At 41.8% G+C, this 27469-nt stretch overlaps 1 long non-coding RNA gene across 1 annotated transcript; it reads left to right on the forward strand.

Annotated features, from left to right (window-relative positions):
• Positions 1-2367: 2367 nt before the first annotated feature.
• Positions 2368-22312, forward strand: LOC139437401 (uncharacterized). Its single transcript, XR_011647172.1, has 3 exons — positions 2368-5145; positions 5916-5956; positions 21826-22312. It is a non-coding gene; the product is annotated as an uncharacterized lncRNA (long non-coding RNA).
• Positions 22313-27469: the final 5157 nt, after the last annotated feature.

Here is a 27469-nt window from a genome sequence, read left to right on the forward strand (position 1 = left end):
TTGTCTGATATTAATATAGCTACTCCTGCCTTTTTTTGGTTATTGTTAGCTTGTATGATTGTTTTCCAGCCTTTCACTTTCAATCTCCATGCGTCTCTGGGTCTAAGATGTGTCTCTTGTAGACAGCATATGGATGGGTCATATTTCCTTATCCAATGTCCCAGTCTGAATCTTTTGATAGGTGAGTTTAATCCATTGACATTCAGTGTTATTACTATCAAGGAATTATTTGTGTTAGCCATACTTTGATTGGATTTGTGTTTGTCATATTTTGTTTGTATATATTTTTTGTCTTTTTTGTTGTTGTTGTTGGTCTTATACTCTCCTCCAACTTTGCCTTTCCTGTTTTTTCCTTTCTTCCTGCAGAATTTCCTTTCTTCCCTTTAGAATTTCTTGAAGGGGAGGTTTCTTGTTGGTATACTCTTTCAGTTTCTGTTTGTCTGCGAATATTTTGAACTCTCCATCATATTTGAATGCTAGTTTAGCTGGATAAAGTATTCTTGGTTGGAAATTTCTTTCCTTTAGTACCTTGACTATATCATACCACTGTCTTCTTGCCTCCATGGTTTCAGAAGAGAAATCAGCACTTAATCTAATTGAGCTTCCCTTGTATGTTATGGTTTTCTTTTCTCTTGCTGCTTTTAGGATTTTCTCTTTGTCTTGAGCATTGGATAATTTGACAAGTATATGTCTTGGGGTGGGCCTGTTGGGGTTTATGACTTGTGGAGTGCGCTGTGCTTCTTGGATATGTACATCTGTCTCTTTCAGTATATTTGGGAAGTTTTCAGCCATTATTTCCTGCAACACTCTTTCTGACCCCTTTCCCTTCTCTTCACCTTCTGGAATGCCTATAATACGTATGTTTGAGCGTTTTGCATTGTCATTCAGGTCCCTAAATCCTAATTGGATTTTTTCTATCTTCTTATTGACCCCTTCTACTATCTGTTTGATTTCTGATGTACTGTCTTCTACATCACTAATTCTCTGCTCTGTCTCTTCTAGTCTGCTGATATTTGCTGCAAGTGTATTTTTGATTTCTTGAACTGTGGTGTTCATTCCCATCATATCTGTTATGTTTTTGCGTATGTCTGCAATTTCCCCTCCAAGTGATATCTTCATGTTGTTAACCTCTTTCATTACTGTATCAAATTTGTCGGTGATAAATGTTCTGAGATCTTTCATTGCTTGTGCCAAGTTTTGCTCCCCTTCGTGATTATTGGTTTGTTGATTGGATTCAGCCATGTTTTCCTGATTATTGGTTTGGTTTGTAGATTTTTGTTGCTTTCTGGTCATCTCTTTATTTTGACGAATTTAATCAGTTCCTTAGCTTCTTTGTCTGCTCTTGGAGGTTAATTAGTTGTTATTTTTGCATAGGTGTTATATCTTCTCTTTGTCAGATTTTTCTTCTTATTCTAGTTACTTGTTGTTGGTTAAGTTCACTTTAGAGGAAAGTATTAGTGTTGGGGAAAGGCAATTGTGTAAGCAAGGGAAAAGTGTAAAGTTGTATTGGTGATGTATGTTAACAAAGCAAGAATATGAGATCTGGAAGGATGGAGGTTAGATTCATGTAGATTGTATAGAGTTATAGCTGTAGGTAGAGTACCTTTTATGAAGTAGATGACTGAATTTGGGAGGAATATGGTATGAACTACAAAGCTATTGTTTTCATGAGAGAGGGAGAAAGAAAGGAGAGGTAATAGTTTCAAGAGTGGATAATAGACAGAAAACAGAACAAAGGTATTAGAAATTAAGAGTTAGACACTTTGTGGATCAAAGAACGGGAGGTTGGGGGTGGAATATAGGAGAGACAGTAGATGATAGTGGATATCAAGATGCAGGGGAAGGGGGATAGTGTAGGTAGCCTAAATCAGTTCACACAGAAATGAGGCAGTGGAGGATCGGAAAACCCAGCAAATGTGAGGTGTTCCCTGTAGCACCTATTGTATACTTGAATTAAAATAAAAATAAGTGGAAGATGAGGGACAAGAGGGAAAGAGAAAACCGAAAAAAAAAAACTAATTATAATAAAGAAAAAAGAAAGACAAGAAGAAAGGAAGAAAGAAAAAGAGGATGGGCAAACGGTGGGGAACGGATAGGGAGAAGAGAGATACAGGTATACACGTGTCACAATTGCAACACTATCTAAAACAACAACTTCCCCCCGCTTTGCCCTAAAACCCCCCGTCTGTCTGCCCAAATGGGTCTGCAAGCACCTCCCTTCCCACAAACCCCCAATAGGCCGCCCAGGGCCCACGAACTCCCCAGTACTGCAGATGCTCCAAAAAAAATAAAATAAAATAAAATAAAATAAAGTAAGATAAATTAAAAAAAGAAAAAAAAAAAAAAAGAACAGAAACCCCTCCGCAGGCCCGGCTCCGCCCGCCGCGGAGGCTTGGACCGGCTCTGCCCGGCTCCTTACGCCGCCTCGGCCTGGCCTGGCTCCGCCCGGCTCCGCTCGCTACAGCGGCCCGGCCCAGCTCCGGCGTCCGCCTCTCGCCACTGCGGCCTGCACCGGCCCCGCCCGGCTCCCTTTTGTTCTTTTTTTGTCCCTTTTGTTCTTATTAAAGAAATCTATAAGAACCTGAAGCTGACACTGGCATCAGTTAAAACCCAAGCTGTGAAGATGTGGGTGTGATGTGATAGGTTGGATTGTGTTAAGAGAAAATGACTTAGAAGGAAGGAGGAGGAGTGAAAGGTTAAGCTGGGATATATTCACCTAACGTTTCTTTTTTTTTTTTAAAGATTTCTTTCTCTCCCCTTCCCCCCCCCCAGTTGTCTGTTCTCTGTGTCCATTTTCTGCGGTGTTCTTTTTGTCTGCTTCTGCTGTTGTCAGTGGCACAGGAATCTGTCTCTTTTTGTTGCATCATCTTATTGTGTCAGCTCTCTGTGTGTGCAGCGCCATTCCTGGGCAGGCTGCACTTTCTTTCACACTGGGCGGCTTTTCTTACAGGGTGCACTCCTTGCGCGTGGGGCTCCCCTACGCGGGGGACACCCCTGCGTGGCAGGGCACTCCTTGCGCGCATCAGCACTGCGCATGGGCCAGCTCCACACGGGTCAAGGAGGCCCGGGGTTTGAACCGCGGACCTCCCATGTGGTAGACGGATGCTCTATCCACTGGGCCAAGTCCACTTCCCATAACATTTCTTCCTTAGCATTGGCCAGGCTAAGAATTTTAAGTTGCTATAAGCCAGTTTTGTTTTCTTTTTAGATTTTAATTTATTAGCAAAACATTGCAGCAAGAACAACAGAAATAAGCCAACAGGGAAAGTGTGTTATATGACAAGCCCAAGACCTTGTTTGTAATTTTAAAAATTCCTTTCCAGTCATTAACAATGGAATGTATAAATTTTTATAGTTGTAATTGTACTCCATTTATAGTTTTTTATTCTGCTTTTAAAATTTTTTTCTTTCATTTAAGGTTTTCTAGCTCCAGGACTCCTTCTCAAGCTCAGGATATAGCAAATATTCTCATATTCTGTGACTTGCTTTTTAAATTTTCTTAGTAAGGTCTTTTGCTAAATAGTAGTTCTTGATTTTACTCCATTACAGTCTATCATTATTTTCCATTATGGCTAGTGTTTTTTTACTCCTATTTAAGAAATCTATTACCTAGCTATAGTGGTGAAAACAGAATGGTGCTGGCATAAAGACAGACACATCAACCAGTAGAACTTGAACTGGTGGTTAAGAAAAATACCCTCACGTGTAGGGTCAAGTGACTTTTGACAAGCCTTTCAAATTTGGGCAGAACAGTACATTCAACAAATGGTGCTGGGAGAACTGGATATCCACAGCCAGAAAAAATAAATAAATAGGAAAGAGGACCCCTATCTCTCACCTTATAAAAAAATTAACTCAGAATGGAACAAACACCTAAATATAAACACAAGAACCATAAATCTTCTAGAAGAAAATGTAGGAAAACATCTTCAAGACCTGGTGGTAGTTGCTGGATTCTTAAAGGAGATAAGAGGAGGACTGAGATGGACTCCTGATTTTTAACGTATATAGAAGTTATAATTAGCTTTACTGTAAAAGTGTGGCAATGTCTAGAGTTGATGGTAACACATTATAGTGAGAAACCGCTGGTTTATAAATGGGAATGTGACTGAAAAGGGTAATCTTGGAATGTAAATGCCAGTTGACAGAAAGCTAGAGAATACTCTAGTGACTGAATAACAGTAAATCCAGAGGAGGATGAGAATTGTGGTTGATGGTACAGATGCAAGAATGTCCTATGTGACCTAGAGCAGATGTATGTCACTATTGCCAAGTGATGGAAATGTGGAGATGCATAGGAAAAATAAAATTGGAGTGACTTATGGACTGTGGTTAACAGTAATAATGTGATATTCATGCATCTATGCCAAAGGTGTACTGTGCTGATAATGGGGGAGTATGGAAAAAGTGTGCCAATGTATGCTATGGATCTAGTAATAATATGACAATATTATCTCATAATCAGTAACAAATGTTCCACCATGGTGTGGTGTGTTAATAGAGGGGTGTTGTATGGGAATTCTGCATATGTGCATGATTATTTTCCAAGTTTACAACTTCTGTTACAAAAATATATTTTAACAAATAATAGAGTAGCTTGGGGAGAAAATGCATCAAATGTAAGATAAGGACTATATTAAGTAGTAAGATTTAGATGATATGCTTTCATAATTTGTAACAAATGTCTCACAACAATGCAAGGTGTTGGTGGTTGGTTGATGTATGGGACCCCTGTATGATGTAATGCATGTTTGCTTTTTAAGTTCACAACTTCTTACTATACACTATTAAATGTAAGATACTTGTTTAGTAGAAATATTTTGAGGATACTCTTTAATCACTAGTTAAAAATATTGCACAATAACGCAAGGTATATCAGTGGTAGGATAATTTATGAGCGCCCTGTCTGATGTTATGTATGCTCATTTTGTAAGTTTACAACTAGTACTATACACTTACTGTTTATGCATGTTTATTTATGAATGATATACTTGAGCAAATAAAAAAAATCACTTAAAAAAAGAGAGAAATCTTTGCCTACTTCAAAGTCATATTCTTCTATGCTATCTTCTAGGAGGTTTGTTATTTTACTGTCCACATTGGATCTACAATCCACGTGGAGCTGATTCTTGTATATGGAATGAGGTAGAGTTTAAGGTTCTTTTTTTCATGTAGATACCATCTATTAAAAAGACCATCTTTTCTCTATTTCTCTGCAGTGCTAGCTTTTCATATATTAAATGCTCATATTTGTATGAGTCTCTTTATGAAATCTATTCTTTTTCATAGATCTATTTGTCAGTCCTTGTGACAAAACCATATTGTCTTATTTCCAGCAACTTTACAATAAATCTTGATATCTGGTAGCATATATCTTCCAACTGTGTTGTGGTAGTGTTGCGGCTGTCATCTTCTTTTTCCTCTTCCTCCTCCTCCTCCTCCTTCACCCCTCCTCCTCTTCCTTCTCCTGCTCCTTCCCTTTCTCTTTTTCTTCTTCCTCCTCATCTTCTTCTTCCTTCTTCTTGTCAATTTCTATAAAAATATGCTGGGATTTTGATTGGAATTGCTTTGGATCTATGGACCATTTTGGGGAGAATGCCAACTCTTGAATGAGCCTTCAATTCATGATAATGATATTATCTATTTACTTAGGTCTTCTTTAATTTCACTTAATAATGTTTTATAGTTTTTTGATATGTCATAAATAAAGTTGGTTTTTGTATATTGACCTTATATCCAGTTACCTTGCTAAATTCACTTATTAATTTTAATAGTTTGCCAATTCTTCTTTCTGTCAATTCTTTAAAATTTGGAATGATGAAGGTTTACATATCAGTAATGTTGCTTGCAAATAAGAAAAAAATTATTCCTTTCTTTCCTGTCCTCATAAATTTCATTTCTTTTTCTTGTTTTAGGGTTTTGGCTAGGACCTCCAGTCCAAAGCTGAGTATGAATGGTGAGAACAGGCATCTTTGTCTTATTCCCTGTAGCAGTTTGATATTATTGATGAATTCCGAAAGAAATATTGGATTATGCTTTTAACTAGTCTGTACCTGGACATGATTAAATTATGATTAGGGCTTTGATTGGGCCATGTCAGTAGGGTGTTGAGTCCCTGCTTCTTGGACTCACAGATAAAATACATAAGGACAGAGTTGGAATTTTGTTTTGTTTTTTTAAGATTATTTTTTTAAAATTTATTTCTCTCCCCTGCCCCTCACAGTTGTCTGCTCTCTGTGTCCATTTGCTGTGTGTTCTTCTGGGTCCCCTTGTATTACTGTCAGTGGCACCGGGAATCTCTGTCTCTTTTTGTTTCATTATCTTGCTGTGTCAGCTCTCCATGTGTGTGGCCCCACTCCTGGGCAGGCTGCACTTTTCTCGCCTGGGGCAGCTCTCCTTAGGGGCGCACTCCTTGTGTGTGGGGTTCCCCTACACGGGGAACACCACTGTATGGCACAGCACTCCTTGCACACATCAGCACTGCACATGGGCCAGCTTTACCACACGGGTAAGGAGGCCCTGGGTTTGAGCCTTGGACCTCCCACGTGGTAGGCGGGTGCTCTATCCATTGAGCCAAATTCACTTCCCCAGAGTTGGAGGTTTTGATGTTGAAGTCTTAAGCTGGAGTCCCGGGACATAAGCACACAGAGGAGCTTGGTCAGGAGGAAAGAGAAGCAAGCCCTGGGGAGAGAGGAACCCTGAGCCTGAAGAGAAGCAAGCCCTGGGAAAAGAGGAACCCAGGAAGCCTGAACCCTGGCAGACGTCAGCAGCCATCTTGCTCCAACATATGGCAAAAGACTTTGGTGAGGGAAATAACTTATGCTTTATGGCCTGATAACTGTAAGCTTCTACCCCAAATAAATATCCTTTATAAAAAAACAGCCAATTTCCTGGTATTTTGCATCAGCACCCCTTTGATTGACTAATACATTCCCCATCTCAGATGGAAAGCTTTCAGTGTTTTTCCATGAAGCATAATACCAACTGTGCAAATTTTATCAGGTTAAAGAAATTCCTTTCCATTCCTAGCTGGTTAAAAGTTTTCATTTATTATTCATATTTGTTCAATTTTACCACGTTTTTCCTCAATCTATTAAGATGACCATAACATTTTTCCCCTTTATTCCAGTAATGTGTGAACTAGGCTTATTTTCAAATGTTAATCCAATCTTGCATTCCAAAACAAACCTTCCTTAGCTATGAGATACCATCCTTTATGTGCATTGCTAGATTCAATTTGAAGAGTATTTATGAATTTTGTATCTAAGTTCTTAGAGGAGATGGGCTACCATTTTCCTTTATTGTAATGTGTTTGCCACATTTTGGAATCTAGTTGACCTTATAAAATGAGTTGGGAAATGTGCCCTTCTTTTTATTCTCTCAAAGAATTTATTTAAGATTTATGTAATTTTTTCTTAAACATTTGGAAGCGTTCACTATTAAAGCCATCTGGGGGAAGCAGATTTGGCTCAAGTGATTTGATCCCGTCTACCATATGGGAGGTCCAGGGTTCGATTCCCAGGGCCTCCTGGTGAAGGTGCGCTGGCCCATGCAGTGAGCTGGCCTATGTGGAGTGTTGGTCTGCACAGGAGTGCTGACCCATGCAGGAGTGCTGGCTCGCACAGAGAGCTGGTGCAGCAAGATGATGCAACGAAAAGAGACAAAGAGGAAAGACAATAAGAGACAAAGCAGACCAGGGAGCTGAGGAGGTGCAAGAGATTGAGCACCTCTCTCCCACTCCAGAGGGTCCCAGGATTGGCTCCCAGTGCTGGCTAAAGAGAAGACAAGCACAGAACACGCAGCAAATGTACATAGAGAGCAGAGAGCAAGCACAAAACAATGAGGGGAGTGGGAGAAAGGAAGAAATAAATCCTTGAAAAAAAAAGCCATCTGGGTTTGGGAGTTTTCTTTGTGGGAAGGGTTTTAACTAAAGATTCAATTTCTTTATTAAATATATTAACTATCCAAATGTTCTCTCTCTTGTGTCACTTTAGTAAAGTATACTTTTCTGGGAATATGTCGATTTTATCCAGATTTAAAAATTTTTCAGTGTAAAGTTATTCTCAATAGTCTCATCTTTATATAATATTGTTGGAGTTGCAATTATACCTCCATTTTCATTACTTTTAAAAATTATATTCTGATTTTTTTTTCTTGATCACTTTTGGCAGAGGTTTCTTAATTTCATTAGTCTTTTCAAAGATCCCAATTTTGCTTTGTTGATCCTCTCGATTATACATTTTTAAAAATTTCTCTAATTTGTTTTATTGCTTGCTTTGTTCTGTGTTCTCAGTATTTAACTTGCTGCTCTTTTATTTTTTCTTTTATTGTTGAGATAAATAGCTAGATAATTGATTTTCAACCTCTTGATTTTTAATAAAAGCATTCAAGCCAAAAAAAATCACCTTCAAATATGATTGTAACTGAATCCCACAAGTTTTGATTTGTTGATTTCACCATTACTCAATTCAAAGTATTTTCTAATTTCCATGACAATTTCTTCTTGATCTGTGAGTTATTCAGAAATATATTGTAATTAATTGTATTGAAATTATTTGGAGTAATTTCTAAAATCAGGAAGTTTCTATTTAATTTTTAGTTCTTCATTTCCAGCTTAATTGTACTGTGGTCAGGAATCATGTTCTGGGTTATTTCAGCCCTTTGAACTTTTGGGGGATTTGCGTTATGGTCTGGCATATGATCTATTTTGCTAAATGTCCCATCAGCACTTGAAAAAAATGTGTATTCTGCAATTGTTGGGTCCAGTTTTCTATATGTGTCAACTTGCTCAAGCTTGTTAATTGTGTTGCTCAAATATTTTACATTAGTACCGAAAGCTTTTGGTCTTCTTCTTTATCTGTTTCTAAGGTAAGTATGTTAAAATCTGCCTCTGTGATTATAGAAGTTTCTTTATTGTATGGTTTATTTAACTCTCCTGGTAGTTCGTCAATGTTTGACTTACATATTGAAGCAATATTATTAGTTGCATACAAATTTAGAATAGTTATAGCTTCCTGGTAGGTTGGTTCTTTCCTAATAAAATGTCCTTCTTTATGTCTAGTATTAGTTTTTACCTTAAGATCTACTTTGTCTGATATTCATATAGTCACATCAGTTCTTTTTCTTTAAAAAAAAAAAGATTTATTCCCTCACTGCTTGTGCTCACTGTCTGCTGTGTCCATTTGCTGTACTGTTCTTTTTCAATAAATATTTACATAGCTTATCTTTTCCCCCCTTTTGACTTTCAGCCTTTCTATAGGCTTATTTAGGACGTGTCTCTTGTAAGTACCTTGCTTTTTAATTGGATAATTTAATCTGTTTATCTTTAGTGCAATTACTTTTTTTTTTTTAGGAGGTATGGGGGAGTATATTAGTCAACCAAAGGGGTGCTCAGGCAAAGTACCAGAAATCTGTTGCTTTTATAAAGTATATTTATTTGGGGTGGAAGCTTACAGTCACAGGTCCTAAAGAGTCTAGCTCAAGGTTACTTCCTTAACAAACTCTGTTGCCACATGTTGAAGCAAGATGGTGGGTGATGTCTTAAGGCTCCATGGGTCCGACTTTTTACATCTCTCTTCCCAGGGCTCATTTCTTTCCAGACTCAGTTGCTTTGTTCTCTTTATAATGTCAGCTGTAAACTCTCAGGTAAATGGTTCATCTCAAGTCCAGGTTCTTCCCATCTCAGCTTTAGACTGGCATAGAGTTCATCTCTCTTCCCAGGTCTTGTTTCTCTCTTCTTGGGGCCTCTGCTGTGTCTATGGAGCTGTTTCTCTTCCTATGAGTATCTTCTCTATGTATCTACTTCTCTGTGTTCTTGATTGAGCATCCATTTATATAACCAACCAAGGGGTCAGGGACTGAACCCTGCAGGCCCTAATGACATGGTTGAATCAAAGCCCTAATCTTGATTTAATAAAGTAAAAATGAAACCTCTGAATTTAATACAAAGGGGTATCATGCCCAGAGGAACAGACCAGTTTACAAACATAATCAATATCTCTTTTTGGAATTTGTAAATAATATCAAACCGCCAAAGGAAATGAACCTGGGACTCATACATGGGAAGTGGGTGCTCAATACTGAGCTACACCCACTCCCAGAATGTAATTACTTTTAATCTGGAGGTTATAACATTTATCCTTGAATTATTAAAATCTAATATAAATTAATACTTTTACCAAAACAATAAATGAATGAACATTTCAACTCTATTTGCTCTCCTCCTGCATTTTTGTTATGGTGGTTATAAATTTTAATTCTACATTTACTTTAAACCCCATGTATTTTTAAGAGTTTTATATAATAAATATGAATTCATATTTACCACAGATATATTCTTTTGGTTGCTCTTTATTCCTTCCTGTATTTCTGAGCCCCTTTCTGGTGTCATTTTTCTTTCTGCCTTCAGTTTTGTTTTTTTTTTTAATTTCTCTCCCCTTCCCCACTGTTGACTGCTCTTTGTGTCCATTTGCTGTGCATTCTTTTGTGTCCACTTACATTCTTGTCATGTGGCACTGGGAAATTCTGTTGCTTTTTTTGTTGTGTCATCTTGATGCATCAGCACTCTGTGTGTGTGGTGCCACTCCTGGGTGGGCTGTGCTTTTTTCACGGCTCTCCTTATGGGTGCACTCCTTACACATGGGGCACCCCTACATGGGGGTGCCCCTGTGTGGCATGGCATTCCTTGTGTGCGGCAGCACTGCACGTGGGCCAGCTCACCACACGGGCCAGGAGGCCCTGGGTATCGAACCCTGGACTCTCCATATGGTAGACAGATACTCTTATCAGTTGAGCCACATCCACTTCCTTTTAGTATTTTTTTTTAGTGCACATTCTACTGGTGAATAGTTCTATGTGTTTGCCTGAAAAAAATTTTTTTAAGGCAAGGGAGTAAAGAGTTTATTAAGAAACAAGAAAACGGGAAAATTACATGATCCAAGGCATGGACTACGAGTGCAGGTTGAGTGGTGTGCATGGGAACCCAGGTCAGGACTTTTAAAAGTCTGTTTCTTCTGTAATTTCTCTGGGGGCCAATGGCAAGGCCTTTTGAGGATATTCAGAGTCTCACAGGATCCCTCAAAGGTTTCTGGGTGGGGTCTCATAGCCATGTTCAGCTGTGCCAGGTCTTCAGCTGTGACCCAAGCCTTCCCTTTCCCTATACTAACTTGCCTCAACACCCCCCTCAGGGGGTTGACACCTTTATTCTTGGGGGTGCTTAAGGGCTATTATGGTCATTCTTCTATAGCTACTTCCTGCTGGTTAGGGGGAGGAGGCCCTACCTGACAAGGTGTGAAACCCTCTGGCTATTTTATTGTGGTTAGGTGGAAAGTTCTGGCACCATGGTTGGAACTGGATGAATTCCTTGTATGACTAATAAGGTGTGGTTCTGTAAGAAATAAACTTAATGAGAATTTTAAAGATATGTGGTCCCACTAAAAGGATAAAGAAGATGGTGGTAGGTGGACCCTAAAAAGGGACCAGCCATGACATAACTGTACCACAAGAGTAAAAAAAGCCAGGTGCCTTCAGAGGCTGCATCCTCCCAAAGGTGAGAGGAAACAGCATTCTTCCTTGCGTTCTTTTATGCTCTTGGTTAACTCAAGGGAGAAACTCTGGTAGATCTGCTGGGTTTGCATAAAAACCTCCAGCCCCAGTTCCCACAGCAGTTATGCTTAGGACAGCTAGGAGAGGTATGAAGAGAGGCACTTCCCTAGACATAAACTCAAAGACAGTATAGGCAACAAGACAAGCATATCGTAAGACAGTACTTAAGAGAGCCATTCCTTTATCTTATAGGCATGTTCATTAACTACTTAGAAAATGAATTGAATTTACCAGGACTTTTAACATGTTCAGGATCCCTCTGCATATGATCTAGAATAGAAAAGATCATAATTACAGTACTTAATAGTAATCAATGCGCAAGTTCCTCTTTGAGCTGCAGTTAACAGACCTGCAATAAGCTCTGGGTTTGCAATGCCATACATGTTCTCTCTCCATGGGAGCAGGCCATAATGCCAATTGTGTTGAAATTCTACTTACATCACTCTGATAATCATTGATCCCCTTGGTATGCCCTTCATACAGCCAGCAGTCTGCAGCACTGTTGATCCTAGAGAGATGCTAGGAAGGTAAGGTTCCAACATTTCACTGGCCTGGTACATAGTGCCCTTTGGCACTAAGAAACAGAGCCAGTCTGGAGACAATGTCCATTACACGCCTGGCCATGTTGAGCCATTGCCAGCTGCTATAGGAGCCTGAAACTGCAATGTCCCCTGCATCCACTTCAGGAGCATGTGTAGAGATGTGGTAGATACTTTTATTATTTTAGGGTCACGGTGAACAACCGAGCCAATAACTGAAATGGAGAGGCACAATGCAGGGTATTTGGGCCTGGTTTGAATGCACAAGACAATGCACAAGACAATACTGAAGTTTATCTCTTAATTTTTATATACTTTCTAAACACTTCTGGTGCAGTTTATAACATATCAAATGAACTTAACTATTTTAGTACTTTACTTTTTACTTCTACACCTTTTACCATGATTATGTTAATTAATAGTTATCTTATTTTAGCAGTACAGGAAAAACTACTTCCTCCCTTATTTTATTTTATTTTTATTTTTTTAAGATTTATTTTTTATTTATTTCTCTCCCCTTCCCCGCCCCACCCCCCAGTTGTCTGCTCTCTGTGTCCATTCGCTGCGTGTTCCTCTTGTGTCCGCTTGTGTTCTTGTCAGCAGCACCCAGAATCTGTGTCTCGTTTTGTTGCGTCATCTTGCTGTGTCAGCTCTGTGTGTGCGGCACCATTCCTGGGCAGGTGTTGAAGGTTTGGGCCCGAAGGGTATTGAGAATGAAAGAAAGAGAAAAAGAGAGTGAAAGAAAGAGAAAGAAAGAAAAAGAACGAGAGAGCTGGGATCAGGGGGTCTGCGAGTAGAGACTTATCAGACAACTTTATTTTTTACAAGGGGTTCTCTGTATACCCCAGTCTATGTGAGAACAAGCAGCAACAGTCAGTTAACTATCAGCATTCCTCATAGTTTAAGGAATTCAAAAAAATCTTATCTCAAGGTACAAAGCCTAAGTATTCTTTTTACTACAAAAGGTATGTGCTCATCTTTCAGCCTTTAACAGCTTCATCCCGTTTGCCAGGAACTCCGGGAACTTTTTTTTGTTATGTTTTGTTCTGTTTTGTTTTTTGTTGTTTTTTTTTCGGGAACTCTTAATTACTGCATTCCTTAGGTTGCAAGTGTAGTCACGGAGACAGCACGTCTCTCCTTGTGAGACCACTGTGCCTCAGTTTCCAACAGGCAGGCTGCACTTTTTTCATGCTGGGTGGCTCTTCTTACGGGGCATACTCCTTGTGTGTGGGGCTCCCCTACGCGGGGGACACCCCTGTGTGGCACGGCACTCCTTGCATGAATCAGCACTGCACGTGGGCCAGCTCATCACACGGGTCAGGAGGCCCTGGGTTTGAACCTTGGACCTCCCACGTGGTAGGCGGACACCCTATCCATTGGGCCAAATCTTCTTCCCTCTCCCTTATTTTATGAAAATCTAAGACTCCCAATGGAATCAAGATTATCTTTCCTTACCACCACTTTAATGTGCAGATTGAGGTGGTCTCTGACAGGTTTCTAATTAATAATGGCTTTCAGGAATTAGCCATTTAAATGCTTCAGTCTAGAAGATGCTTTTAGAGACTTATAATTAGCTAGAAATTACTTTACCTTTAAATAAGCTTATTAAATTACAATTAGCAACCAATGAAATTTACTTTATCCATTTAAGAGAGGACAGATCTACATTTCCTTCTTTAACTTTGTTTCATTAGACATGAACTTACAATTTTCAAGACAGACATAGTTACTTATAATTTTCATTCTCTTACAAAATAAGTTTATTTCATTATTTTTTAATATTTTAGTTTTTCTAAATTATTATGTATTTCTTATGTTTAAACCCATCATTATTATTTCATTTTCTTATTAATTGTATTTGGCGATTGTAGCAGTTTGATATTATTGATGAATTCCAAAAAGAAATATTGGATTATATTTGTAAACTGAGCTTTTCCTCCGGGCATATTAGATTATATCAGATTCATAGGTTAACTTGATTAAGTAATTATGTAAACCTCTTGCGCCAGTAGGGCATTGAGTCCCCACCCTTTGGTGAATGGGGACTCACAGATAAAAGGCATGGCAAAGGACAGTTAAGAGTTTTTTTTCTTTTTAAAGGTTTATTTATTTATTTCTCTTCCCTTCCCCTCCATTGTCTGCTCTCTGTGTCCATTTGCTGTGTGTTTTTCTGCGTCTGCTTGCATTATCCGGCAGCACTGGGAACCTGTGTCTCTTTTTTGTTGTTGCATCACCTTGCTGCGTCAGCTCTCTGTGTGTGCAGCACCACTCCTGGGCAGGCTGTGCTTTTTTCACACGGGCATGACTCTCCTTGCGGGGCACATTCCTTGTGCGTGGGACACCCCTACGTGGGGACACCCCTTTTGTGGCATGGCACTCCTTGCGTGCTGCAGCACTGCACAGGGGCCAGCTCCACATGGGTCAGGAGGCCCTGGGGATCAAACCCTGGACCCTCCATATGGTAGATGGATGCTCTATTAGTTGAGTAATGTCCACTTCCTGAGTTAAGGGTTTCTGATGTTGGAGTTTTGATGTTGGAGTTTGATGCCGGAGCCTTAAGCTGGAGCCCCAGGAAGTAAGCATGCAGAGGAAAGAGAAGCAAGCCCCGGGAAGAAAGAAACCTTGAACCCAGAAAGAAGCAAGGCCCTGGAAGGGAGGACCCAGGAAGCCTGAATCCTTGCAGCCATCAGCAGCCATCTTGCTCCAACACATGAAAATAAGCTTTGGTGAGAGAAGTAACTTACATTTTATGGCCTGGTATCTGTAAGCTCCTATGCCAACTAAATACCCTTTATAAAAACCAACCAATTTCTGGTATTTTGCATCAGCACCTCTTTGGCTGACTAATACAGTGATATTCTTGGCTTCATTTTTAAAGTTTTGGACCACAGAAGGGTTACAACTGTGGCAGGGGAGGATCATTGGTGCAGGGTATCAGTGATGGGGGATACATGGGAGGAAGTTCACCTGGGCATGCATAGAAGGTATATAAGTGTGTTCAAATGTTCATGGGGTATTGTCCCAGTGGATGGAGATTCACATAATAACCAAAATAATATTGAATTCCCATCCTGGGGAGCTCTGTCACATTCTCCAGTGGAATAGCAATAATCCCCCAAGGACAGGGCAATGACTAGCGAAGAAGGATGGTTCATTGATGGGCTCTTGATTTTGATGATTATGCTTATGAGCCTTTGCTCTTGAAATTGTAACTTAGCCTAGTGCTGTAGGGTGCCTAAGAGTTACCTCCTGAGAGCCTCCATGTTACTCAAATGTGGCCTCTCTCTAAGCCAAACATAACATATAAATGCATTACCTTCCCCCCAGTGTGGGACATGGCTCCCAGAGATGAACCTCCCTGGCACCAAGGGATTACTACCAAGCACCAACTAGCAATGCAAATGGAAAAAGACCTTGAATAAAAGGGGAAAAGGCAAAGACAAATGAGTTTATATGGCTAAGAGATTTCAGAGTGAGTCGGGAGATTATCCCAGAGGTAACACTTATGCACATCTCAGCAGGATCTCATAGACTGCCAAAGTAGATACTACCACAAATAGTGGCGCTCCTGAGGGCTCTGGAGACACCCAGGTCCTATGGTCATGGCAGACAGCTCTGCAGTTAGGTGACTTGCAGTATGCCCTACTTTGGAGTTTGTGCTTCCGAGTGTGACAGAGTTGGACTCAGTTGTGACTTCTCTACATATGCCTCTTCTGTCCCTTCTATTTGAACCTATAGTTGGTGCTGGAGTTGGTAGGTAAACGTCCAAGAGATTTGAATCTTTGGGCTGTCCATGTGCCAGCTGGGCCCTGAGCCTCAGCAGAGTTGCAACACTTACTCTCCAGTTCATTGGACTCATCTAAGACAATTAACAAGGAGGTGAAGATGGACAACCACCATACCAAGGAACTGAGAAAGTCTACAACTGCAAGCAAGAGAATCCCATCCATCTGCTGTATAGGATTGAGACCCCCTCTCAATTAGAAGTAGAATGGGCATCACCATCCCAGAATCCTCAGGATTGGGGAATAAAGCATGGACTAGAGTGGACCTACTGGTATTCTACTATAGACTGACTGTGATTCTAACAATGGAAGAAATTATATCATTGATGTAGAGGCAGTGGCCACTGGAGGTGCTGAAGGCAGGGAGAGGGAAAAAGAGGTATAATATGGGGGCCCTTTCAGACTTGGAATTGTCTTGAATGACATTGCCACGACAGATACAGGCTATTATATATCCTGCCATAACCTACAGAATTGAGTGGGAGACAGTGTAAATTACAATATAAACTATAATCCATGCTTAGTGGCAATGTTTCAAATGTGCTCATCAATTGTGATGAATATACCACACTAATGAAAGAAGTTGTTAATGTGGGGATGGGTGGGAGGTGTGGGGAATGGGGCATATGGGAATCCCTTATATTTTTGTGTGTGTAACATTTTGTGTAAGTATCTTTAAAAAAATTAAAAAATATATTAAAAAAAACCCACACAATAAATAAATGTGTATTCATTAAGATGTTAAATTATTTACAAGTAAAAAAAAACCACAAAAATTAGTTTAACTGTAAAATAACATTATAGTCAAAAGATCTCTTTGAAGACTGTTTCTGATTACTCTGATTTGCACTGTGACCATACAGTTTTGCACAAGAACTTCATTCTTTTTAATTTTTGGCTTTTAACCAAATTGTTCCCAATGATTTAAAATACAATTTATAACAATTTCCTTTACTTCAGAGCTTTGCTTATTTCTCATTTTGACTTTGATAGACCTTGGATGAGAAACACTAATTCCAGTATATACTCCCTGAGCTCCTTGAAGTCTTAGGGAAAACTGGTTTTTCTCATGACTTGCTGCTTTTAGGAACATCAACACTCAAGGTGGAAGGCCTCCCCGCTCCCCAGTCCTCAGAGAAAACAGGACTCTGGCATCCACTGGACTGGAATAGTGGACATCCAACCCCGAGGGCAGTAATCTAGTCCACACCTGGAGTCACGAGAGAAAGCAAGGTCATTAATTCCAGTGGAAGGACAGGAAACAAGGATGTCTTAAATCTGCCTGCCCCTGAGCTATGGGGGGCAGAAGTTGTCATGAAGTAACCATAAGCAAAGGTAGGGAGCAGATGTGGCTCAAGCAGTTGGGTGCCCACCTCCCACACAAGAGGTCCTGGGTTCGGTTTCTGGTGCCTTCTAAAGAAGACGAGCAGACAATGAGCTGACACAGTGAGCATGGTTCAGTTGTAGCTCAAGTGGTTGGGTACCTGCCTCCCACATAGGAGGCCACGGATTTGGTTCCTGTGCCTCTTAAAGAAGATGAGCAGACACAGCAAGAACACAACAAGCAGACACAGTGAGCAGAAACAACAAGCAGACAGATGAAGGAGCCAGCTTGGGGTGGGGGGGAATAAGCAAAGGCAAGCTCAATTTAGAATTATCATCACAACAGCTGAAGTCTAAGGGCCAGGTGAAGCTAGTAAGCTAGTCAGAAAATAACCGTTATCAAAGGTAAATTTAATTTGTAATTACCATTACTATAGCAAGCATACACAAAGGTATGGTTAGACCTGAAGTAACTATAAACAAAGGTAAATTAGTCCAAGAGAACCATCATAGTAGTAGGTTGTAGACTAAATCCACCTAGCTGGAGCAATTTCAGATATTATCCTTCTGCTGTTTTATAATATAAAAGCATCTATATAATGATCTTAACTCTTAGTTACAGTTCTAAAAGTTTTCACTTTAGAATAATTGAGCACTTTTTTATATTAACTAAGTAACTAAAACAATTTTATTTGTATCAACATTGCTAGGTTTTCCTGTTTTTCCAGCAGTTGAACCAATTCTACTTGGGATTTCTTTTATATATCAAATTCACTTGTAAGATAGTATTGACATTTAAAGACTCAGTTTTAGCTTACCTTTCACCATTATCCAATTTGTAACAGGTGAACCCCAAATCTGATTTATGAGTTCCTAGGCATGAGCAGACTACCAGAATTAAAGCAAGTACAGATTAGAACAGACACAGAATTTTACACTTACTTAGTTTAGGGAAAGATCTCTCTTAAGAATCGCCTAGACTCAAAGCTCCCAGTGTCTGTCTGCCCAGAGCAGAAACCTCATGTGGGACCCTCCAGCTTCGTTCCTCCAGGAAAATCCCTAGGCAGCTGGGTATGGAGCCAAGGGGTCCAGAGAAGCCCTGTCCCTGACAAGACATGAATTGGAGCTGCTCTGGGGGCTTCATCCTATTAGTTACCTCCAGCAAGGGGCAAAGCCCAGTGAGGCTTTTTAGCTGGAAGGATTGGAGTATTACAAGGGAATAGGCAGAGAGCTAGGAATAGCCAGGAACCCTTTAATCTTTTTTTTTTAAGATTTTATTTATTTTATTTCTCTCCCCCCCCCCCCCCAGTTGTCTATTCTATGTCTATTTGCTGTGTGTTCTTCTTTGTCTGCTTCTGTTGTTGTCAGTGGCACAGGAATCTGTGTCTCTTTTTGTTGTGTCATCTTGTTGTGTCAGCTCTCCGTGTGTGCGACGCCATTCCTGGGCAGGCTGCACTTTCTTTCGCGCTGGACGGCTCTCCTTACAGGGTGCACTCCTTGCACGTGGGGCTCCCCTACCTGGGGACACCCCCGCATGGCAGGGCACTCCTTGCGTGCATCAGCACTGTGCGTGGGCCAGCTCCACACGGATCAAGGAGGCCCGGGGTTTGAACCGCGGACCTCCCATGTAGTAGACGGACGCCCTATCCACTGGGCCAAGTCCGCTTCCCTCTTTAATCTTAATTGATGGCATACGAGGAGGTTCCTTATTCTACAAGGGAGGGGTTTAGTAAACTGCCTAGATGGTGATTCCCCATCCACTCCCCTCATTAGGTGCAACCAAGTTCAGGAGAGGTCAGGAGTGCGGGTTAGGATGGAGTAATGGGCTCCCGTGTTCATTAAGAAACTAACAATCTTACCTGCCACGTCAAGAGTCACCTGAGACCTCCTGGTTGATGGTTCAGGTGTGACTTCAGGCCCCTTCCATCCTCCCCTGCAGCGAGGCCCCAAGTGGTCCATGTGGTGAGGAAGCGTGGGGCCAGGTTCTTACTGATGTGGAAGCCTGACTTCAGGTAGCCCTGAGATGACGGTGCCTTCAGTGGTGGCAGCTAAGAGGTGAGCCAGTCCCAGACCCTGCACCCACCGCTCCTTACCTTCCCCATCTTGGTACTGTCTTCTTGATTATTGAAAACTGAGAAGGCTGTTTCTAAAAGGAAGTTAATAGAAGTCTGGGGGCCAGGGAAGTTTCTGCAGCTTTTTACAAATACCTGAGGCAGACTGGAGTTCCTAGGAAGATCTGTCCTTCACCAGAGTTAGAATCTACCAAAAGTGTATTTTTATTGCCTCTACCAGCTTTCTTTGAAATAAGGCTGGGTTTCTAGGTTCTGCCTCCCTGAGCTTTTAATTGACCCATTTGGTAGTGCATTTCCTCATCTCTTTAAAGAGATATGGCCATGTGGTCTCTTGCACTCAGATCTGTCCTCTCCTTCTCTTATACAGGTTTAACTGGAATTCAGGGTCCCATACAGAGCCCACTCTCAGCCATACTGTGGCAAGAAAAGATTAGCCTCTTTCTTTTTAGACTATGTAGGCGGGTTGTCCCAGTTAGAAGCCATCTATCATCCTAGGGGAGGATACACACTTTCGTCAGTCTGGGTGGCATCCCACTACTAGACCGGGTTGAACAGATTGCTCACCAACCCAGTATCCTGGAGGTTGGGAGCCCTGCTCGCTGTCCCCACGTTCTGGGGACTGGGGACCTTATGTCTATGGGTGTCTCCGGAGCCATAGAGGTCTTGGGAGACTTCTGGGTCCAGTTCCCAGACCTTGGCTCCCAATTGGAGTTCCTGCTAGGAAGGGACTGGCTCGGGACCTTTCTTTTGTCTACTTTGCAGAGGTCTTAGGAGCTAGCCATGAGTGAGCTCATCTCATGTCCCCAGGGTCCACAATTAGACCCGATATTAAAAGGCAATTAAGGGAAGCAGATTTGGCTCAACTAAAAGAGTGTCCGCCTACCACATGGGAGGTCCTAGGTTCAAACCCAGGACTTCCTGACCCGTGTGGTGAGCTAGCCCACGCGCAGTGCTGATGCGTGCAAAGAGTGCTGTGCCACACAGGGGTGTCTCACGTGTAGGGGAGCCCCACACGCAAGGAATGTGCCCCGCAAGGAGAGCCTCCCCCCAAGAAAAATGCGCAGCGTACCCAGGAGTGGCACTGCACACACGGAACGCTGATGCAGCAAGATGACACAACAAAAAGAGACACAGATTCCCCGGGCCGCTGACGAGAACACAAGTGGACAAAGAAGAACACACAGCGAATGGAGACAGAGAACAGACGAGGCGGGAGGGGGGAAAGGGGAGAGAAATAAATAAAAAACAAACCTTTAAAAAAAAAGGCAATTAAGCCTCTGCTCTTGCCTTCTTCACCCCTGCTCTTACCTTTTCCCCCCTATTCTGGCCTTCTTCCTTCCCCACCAGCCCCCCTTCCCCAGCCTGGATCAACATGCAAGTAAACCTAGGGATTTATAATCTGTAATGGGGAATTGTAGTCTGTAAAGCAGCCCTCTTTTATCACTTTTCAGCCCCTTCCTCGCTACCTGGGACCTTTGATCTGTTATTTTCTCCCATTTCTCTTACCTCCCTTCCTTAGTAAATTACTGGCCTAACGGGGGTAAAAGGCAATTAAGAAGCAGAGACTAATCTGTTTACAGGCATACAGCCTCAGGGGTCCTGGAGGTAGTGGATTAAGAGGAACTTCAGAACTTCAGGGCCTCCTAGGGGCTAAGTAAGGGACAAACTTCCCAGCGCAGCCCAGGGTAAAAATCTTGGGGCCTCACTAATAAAACAAAAGAGGGCACAGACAGACTTTAATTAAAAACTCACCAGTCATCAGCGGTGATCTAGGAGCGCCACTTGCCTGTCTTCTGGCTTGGCTCTGGTTTCTGGGCTTCTTGGTTCTTGGCCTATGTTGCATAAAATAATGTAAGGAGACACCATAGGGTAGGCAAGGGAGTAAAAAGTTTATTGAGAAACAAGAAAACAAGAAAAGTACACAATCTGAGGTGTGGACTGTGGGCGTACTGCAGGGTGAGTGGCGCTGAAAATGTTTTTATTTCACCTTTATTGTTTTGTTTGTTTTTAATCTTTCCCCCTTATTCTTGGGTGGTATATTTACTAGGTATAGAATTCTAGGATGACAATTCTTTCATCACTTTGAAAAATTCTATCTTCTGATTTTCTTTATTAATGTTGGGAAGTTATTTTTTGTCTTTTTGTTGCTTTTTTTTTTTTTTTTAATTAGCCAGTCAAAGGAGTACTGATGCAAAATACCAGAAATCAGTTGGTTTTTATAAAGGGTATTTGTTTAGGATAGAAGCTTGCAGTTACCAGGCCACAAAGTTACTTCCCTCACCAAAGATTTTTGCCTCACATTGGAGCAAGGTGGCTGCCAATATCTGTGAGGGTTCAGGCTTCCTGGGTTCCTCTCTTCCTGGGGTTTATTTCTCTCCAGGATCAGTGCCTCTGTTTTCTCCACAAGGTCAGCTGTAGACTATTAGGTGACCGGCTTGTTTCTCTTCCTGGGGCCTTCTCTCTTTCCTCCCATCCAAGCTCCTCTGTGTGCTTACTTCCCAGGGCTGTAGCTCAGAAACTCCAGCATCAAAACTGCAACATCAAGGGAGGTGGATGTCGCTCAAGTGATAGGGCCTCTGCCTACCATATGGGAGGACCCGGGTTCAATCCCTGGGGCCACCTGGTGAAAAAGAAGGTGAGCCAGTACCCACGTAGTGAGCCTCTGCCTGTGCAGTGAGCCAGTGCCCGCACAAGTGAGTCACACAGCAAGATGATGATACTACAAAAGAGAGACAAAGCAGAGAGTCAAGGTGAAGCACAGCAGGGACCAGGAACTGAGGTGGTGTAGCTGACAGGGAACCTCTCTCCACATCAGAGGTCCCCAGGATTGAGTCCTGGTGAATCTTAAAAGAGAAAAAAATGAGAAGAGAAGACCAAAAGAGAAACAGATATAGAAAATCACACAGCAAATGGATACAGACAGCAAAAACAGCAGGGCGGGAGGACGGGGAGGGGACGGGTGGAAATAAATAAATAAATCTTAAAAAATAAAAAACTCCTAACATCAAAACTCCACCTAACTCCTCTGCACTGCCATGTAGTTTTATCTGTGGGTTCCCACCTACCAAAGACTCAACATCCTACTGATACGGCCCAATCAAAGCCCTACTCATAATTTAATCATGCCCAGATACAGACCAGTTTACAAACATAATCCAGTATCTAATTTTGGAATTCATAAACCATATCAAATTGCTATAGTATTCAACAGCTTCCCTATCATGTACCTCCATGTGGTTTTCTTTGTCTTTATCCTGCTTGGATTTTATAACACTTCTTGAATCAGTGGCCTGATTTTCTTGATAAATTTTGGAAGTTCTTCTTTTTTCTTCATATGTTGATTTTGCCTCAAATTTTCTTTCCTCTTCTTCTGGGGCTCCAATGATATGTATGTTAGGTCTTTTTACTAGAACCCATTTTTTATATTCTTTCTCACAGTTTCCATACTTTTTTCTTTCTGTGCTTCAAGTTGGATATTTTTCTATGACCTGCTTTCTGTTTTACTAATTCCTTCTTAAGCTGTGTGATCTGCTGGTAAGAATCTCTATTGCATTATTAGTGTTAATTACTGCATTTTTCAGAACCAGAAATTACTTACATTTTCTACTGGATCTCTCTATCTTGTCATTCAATTTCTTGAACATATTAATGATAGTTATTTTAAAGTTCATTTCTAATAGCTCCAATGTTTGGATCTCCTTTAAGTCTACTTATTTTTCTTTGTTTCTGTTAATTCTTTTCTGTCTGCATGCCCACTTATTTTTTATTGAACCTCAGACATGATGGAAGGTTGCCTAGGTTCTCTTCCTTGATCGAAGTGTTGTTGCAAGGATGTTTGCCTCATGATAAAGTACTAAGTTATGTATTTGTTGTATCCATTTTCTGCATTTTTGCTATATTTTACAATTTAAAAGTTTAGGGGAAAAAAAGAGATAATTCAGTGAACAACATCTTTACTTGCTGCTGCTGCTCTTGTCATATTAAAAAAGAAAAACATTTAATGGACCCAACAGAGATTGCCGTGCTTGATAGAGAAAAACATGTCTCTTCTATGGGATACACCTAAAACACAAGAAAACAGAGAGTCTGAAAGTAAAAAGATGGAAAAAGATATGCCGAGTAAACATTAAGTGAAAGGAAAGAGGCTTGGCTGTATTAGTGCCAAAGTAGACTTTTAAGGGAAAAACGTATTACTAGACCTAAAGAAGGATGTTTCATAAGAAAAGAGTCATCAGGAAGATACAATTCTAAATTTGTGTTTACCTCATAATATAACCTCAATGTATATAAAGCAAACTGACAGAATTATAGGTAAAAAATAGTTAAATGCTCAAGCATAGTGTGTGAGAATTTAACATATCTCTTCAGTAACAGAAAGAAGCAGCCATGTTGTAAAGTCTGGGTCAGCCAATTGTGGCCTGCAGGACAAATCCTGCCCAATATCAGCCCCTCACCCCACTCCTCCCCCTACAACAACAACCTTCTCCATCATCGTGAGACATTCATTGCACATGGTGAATACATCTCTGAGACCGCTGCACCTCATGGTCAATAGTCCACACCATAGTCCACACTCTCCCACAGTCCACCCAGTGGGCCATGGGAGGACATACAATGTCTGGTGACTGTCCCTGCAGCACCACCCTGGACAACTCCAACCCCCAAAAATGCCCCCACATCACATCTCTTCCTCCCACTCCCTACCCCCAGCAGCCATCATGGCCACTTTCTCCACACCAGTACCACATTTTCTTCGATTACTAATCACAATAGTTCATGAATAGAATATCAGTAAGTCCACTCTAATCCATATTCTATTCCTCCATCCTGTGGACCCTGGAATGGTTGTGTCCATTCCACATCTATATCAAGAGGGGGCTTAGATTCCACATGGATGCTGGATGCAATTCTCCTGCTTTCTGTTGTAGGCACTCTTGCCTCTCTGGTGTAGTGGTTGACCTTCTTCACCTCCATGTTAGCTGAGTGGGGTAAGTCCAATAAACCAGAGTGTAGAAGTTGCAAGTCTGTTGAGGCTCAGGCCCTGGCTATCACATGTTTAGTCCAGAGATTCAGGTCCCCTGGGTTTATACTAAACCCCAGTGCCAACTACAGATCTGGTAAAAGTAACAGGAGAGGCTTGTTAACAAAGATCATATCTGAGTCCAGCTCCATCACACAGAAACACAAACTCCAAAGTAGGGCCAACTGACATGGCACTGAACTCCATCAGCCATCACCATAGAACCTGTGGGTTTCTGTAGCCCTCAGAAGAACCAATATCTGAGGTTGTATCTACTTTATCTGTCTCTGGGACTCAGCTGAGGTGTGCATAAGGGTAACCCCTCTGATAACCTCCTGGCTCTTTTTGGAGACTCATAGCCATATAAACTCATTTGTCCTTTCCATTTCCCCCTTTTATTCAGGTCAAAAGGCATTTTTAACTCCTGGTATTATATGTAGACTGAGATATTCTGCTGGTCTGAGTTAACCCTTTTATTCAAGTTCATTTTCTAGTTACATCATCAGCTGGTACTTGGTAGTAATCCCTCAGCCCCAGGGAGGCTCATCCCTGGGAGTCATGACCCACGCTGGGGAATAGGCAACGCATTTACATGCTGAGTTTGGCTTCGAGACTGGCCACATTTGAGCAACATGGAGGCTCTCAGGAGGTAACTCTTAGGCACCCTGCAGCTCTAGGCCTTGTTCTTATTTCAGGTGCACAGGCTTACAAGCATAGTCATTAGTATCAAGGGCTCATTGTTGGACCTTCCTTCTTTTTTGGTCTTTGCCATCGCACTTGGGGGATTGTTGCTGTTCATTTAGGAATTGTGCTAGAGCTCCCCTGGCTAGGACCTCAGCACTCCCTCAGTTGTTGTTTTTAATTGTAACCACTATGAAAATATCCAAACATTTTTATGTACCCTGGATATAAGCCCTGAAGAACTCCCTGCCAACCATGTGTGTCCCCTGTCAATAACATCCCACACCAGTATTCCTCCACTGCCATTGTTGAACCTCTCTATGATCCAAAACTTCTTAAAAAATGAAGCCCAATAGATTGCCAGGCTACACTAATAGTAAAATATCAGCTTTTATTAAAAATTTTTTTTTCCATTTTGTTGCTATAATGTCAGAGTTGAATATTTACTCAGTAACTATGACCCACAAAGCCTAATATATTTGGTACATGATCCTTTTAGAAAGAGTGTGCTGGTCCCAGATATAAAAGATTTACACAACTCACTTTATGGACTTCATCTAAATGTCACACATAGCAGGCTATTTGCTCTGTCTGCTTTCTTAGATATATTAGACGTGGTGTTTGTGCCATACTGGCAGAGAAGCTGAGCAGAAACAGTGGCTGAGAAATGAAGCAGAGCCTTGGGCAGTTTTACACGGGGTAGGAGACAAGACTTGAAGTCCTGAGTCCGCTTAGGAAGGGATGGGGGACCTGGTAAACAACCCAGGCGTTTTCTGGGCTCCCTGAAGAGTGAGAGTGAACTGACACCAGAAGAAAATCAAAGCTGGCTTCTCCCTGTGGAGTCCGGCTGCGGCTCACCTCCTCTGCGTGACCACCCAGGCCTGGCGGGGCCACAGCCTTGCCACCCGCAGCGGCCAGGGGGCGGGGGCTAGTCAGCAGCAGGGCCTGGCCCACAGCCCCCTCCTCAACCTGTCCGAGGGGCCTCAGGAGCCCCAGGCTCCCTGTTAGGGGCCTGGCCGCTGCGCCTCCTGCTGTAATCTTCCTGGGGCAGCGATGTCTACACCCACAGAGCCCAGAGGTACGGGGATGGCAAGCTGACCTCGGACAGTCTTTTTGTATTCTTTTTTTTTTATTTTAATTTTTTCAATTAAAGTTAATAGATCACAAAGAACGTTACATTAAAAAACATAACCAGGACAGTCTTGACTTGAAGCGCAGTCATGAATGGTGTCACCACCGCTCCCAGCTTTTAGTTTCAGGACCCCAGATTCCTTCCTCTTGGATTTATTTAGTTTTCTAGATTTAAAAAAAAATTCATTCATTCATTTCTGTATTTTATCTTTTAAAACAGCTTTATGGAGGTATAATTGACATGCCATACCTTACCCGTTTTAAGTGTGCGATTCAATGTTTTGTTTTTTGTCAGTTTACAGAGTTGTGCCACCATCACTACCATCCAATTTTAGAACATTTCCATAACCCTCCCAAAAAAGATCTTCAGTGCTCAGTTGCAGTCACCTGTGTTTCCTTAATTTTCTCTTTCTGCTTTCCTTGAGGTTTATTTTGTTGTCCTTTGCCACCAAAATTTGTAGAGGCGATGGCTGAGGGTGAGGGAATCTCAGAAGGAATGGAGGAAGACAAGAGGGGGAGAACTGGCTGCAGCCCCCAGACCTACCACCGCCATGGGGCTGTAGTGATGTCGCTGACCTCCCTCCCGAGAGTCCTCTCAGGAGCAAAAGCCCATCAGATCTGTGGAGGAGCTGCCCCCCAAACTGTAGGGAAGAGTCGACTCCCGCAGCACCAGGGGTGGGGTGCGGTGGCCATGAGAACGTGTTTCCAGACCTCCAACCACAGGGTCTGTGTTAGAAGTGACCAGTGGCCCCAGCTGCTGCCCTCTGAAATCCATCCCCAGGAGCCCACAGGACACTAAGGCTGGCCCTTTCCTGGGAGACACGGGACTCCTCTGTTTGCCGTCACTGAGTTGAGGACTTCCCAACTGTCTCTTCAAACTTGCCTTAGATTTCCTTAACGGCCCAGGATGCTCCCATCAACCTTCGCCTTGACTGCTCCACTTGGGGTGATCCTAGCTGCATTCAGCTCACACTAGGTTGGCTCGAAGGGAAGGCAAGGCAGAAATAAAGGTAGAGACACAAGAGGGGAGACAAACCTGGGACCAGGGGACTCACAGCTTCTGGAACTGAGACCCTCAACCCTAGTTTTCTCATCACATTTATTGGGAAACTACCAAGCAGCCTTTCGCTATCTGAACTGCAACATCATTTACAATAACAAGGAACAACTGCAACATTTAACAGGTGTGAAACATTTACAATAACAAACAGGTAAGCCAGTTTCCCACAACATTTCCCCCTTTTTGTTTTTGCAAAGTCTACACAAATGACGTTTCACTGATTAACAAAGATTCCTGCATGATATTTTCATTTG

Source organism: Dasypus novemcinctus, chromosome 23 (genome assembly GCF_030445035.2).
Source record: "Dasypus novemcinctus isolate mDasNov1 chromosome 23, mDasNov1.1.hap2, whole genome shotgun sequence".
NCBI lineage: Eukaryota > Metazoa > Chordata > Mammalia > Cingulata > Dasypodidae > Dasypus > Dasypus novemcinctus.